Consider the following 1,602-nt stretch of genomic DNA (forward strand, 5'->3'; position numbering starts at 1 on the left):
GAGTAAGAGTATCAACATCGTACTTCCCAAGAGTTCTAGCCATGCTACCTCTCTCATTGGCCCACTGGTGATGATTAAGTGCCACATTTTCAATCAACTCTTCGGCTTCTTCAAGACTCTTATTCATTAATGCACCTCCTGTAGCGGAATCCAAATAAATCTTTGTCTGATAATTGATTCCGTTGTAGAAAGTGTGAATGATAAGCCACCGTTCAAGTCCATGGTGTGGACACTTCCTTAACATCCCTTTGAATCTATCCCAAGCTTCGAACAAAGATTCTCCGTCCAACTGCATGAAGCTCGAGATCATGTTCCTCATGTGGGCCGTCTTACTTGGGGGATAAAACTTGTTCAGAAATATTTGCTCACACTGCTCCCAAGTAGTAATACCATTGGAGGGTAGAGAGTAATACCAAGACTTCGCCCTATCTCGGAGTGAGAACTTGAAAAGCATGAGTCTAATGACATCGAAGCTGACCCCTTGCATTCTCATAGTACTACAATGATCTGAAAATATCTCCAAGTGTAGGTTCGGGTCTTCATTTGGTCCGCCACCAAACTGATTCTGTTGTATCATAGTAATAAATCCCGGTTTGAATTCAAAGTTTGTTGCTTCAATGTTTGGTACGGCGATACACGATGTCATTCCTCTCGCCTGTGGTGCTGCATAGTCCTTCAAAGACTTTTGAGCCATGGTCTCTGATGTGTCTTCTTGAATGTCAAGTCTTTGAGAGTGAAGTCTCCTCCTGGTATGTTCTTTCGATTTCTGGGTCGAAAGGAAACTCCACTTGTTTGGACCTACGCATGCACAATAAAAGAATATGTTATTAACCTTCCAGAACAATAATGAATCTGCAAAGAATAGTACCAATTAAAAGAAAGAAAGAATTAAAAGAATTAAATGGAAGCAAATGAATAAATGTGAAAAGACTCTTAATGTAAAAGCTTAGTGAAAAATTACGCACGATCCCCGGCAACGGCGCCAAAAACTTGATAGGTCCGCAAGTATACGATCGTCGTCAAGTAATAAAAAGATATCGAACCACAGGGACCGTGGAATCAATCACTAAACTAACACAAGAAGAGTCGAGGGTTCACGTAGTTTGGGTTGAGATGGGGAAAGTGAGAGTGAAATCGAGCTCCTAGACCTCAATCGAAGAAAAATCAACTAAGTGACAGGATTGGGAAAACGATCCTAGGACTTCGGATTCCTTGAGATTATGGTTGATTGACTATGGACTCCTTACCATTCCTCAATGTTTACACAATTGCAGAGATTCTAACCAAAATATCCAATTAGACCTCGTCAGGTTTCCTCGGAATAAAATCAATAATCCTCTAACGTTACGATTACTAGTTTGAGATGACACCCAGATAGCCTGGTTATAGCTCTCCCGCTGTCACCGGGCACTCCAGCAATACTACTAGTGTCCTACCCTCTGTCACTGAGTACCCAATTAAGGACCTCTCCCTAGCAATCAATAACCATTAGCTATCTCTCATAAAGATTCATTGTAGCCTAAGAATCTCTTCGGAAAGTCCGGTTAAAGGTTCACCTTCTGTCACAAGGCACCCCGGTCATACGATCCTAAGATTTCCTTA

The 1,602-nt window shown here is 41.6% G+C and overlaps 1 non-coding gene across 1 annotated transcript; it reads left to right on the forward strand.

Annotated features, from left to right (window-relative positions):
* Window positions 1–215: 215 nt before the first annotated feature.
* LOC141817779 (small nucleolar RNA R71) lies at window positions 216–322 on the forward strand. The gene has a single exon (XR_012600859.1). It is a non-coding gene; the product is annotated as a small nucleolar RNA R71 (small nucleolar RNA).
* Window positions 323–1,602: the final 1,280 nt, after the last annotated feature.

Source organism: Curcuma longa, unplaced genomic scaffold (assembly GCF_044706935.1).
Source record: "Curcuma longa cultivar G26 ecotype Majalengka, Jawa Barat unplaced genomic scaffold, ITB_CL_G26_1.1 contig_21879, whole genome shotgun sequence".
Classification (NCBI taxonomy): domain Eukaryota; kingdom Viridiplantae; phylum Streptophyta; class Magnoliopsida; order Zingiberales; family Zingiberaceae; genus Curcuma; species Curcuma longa.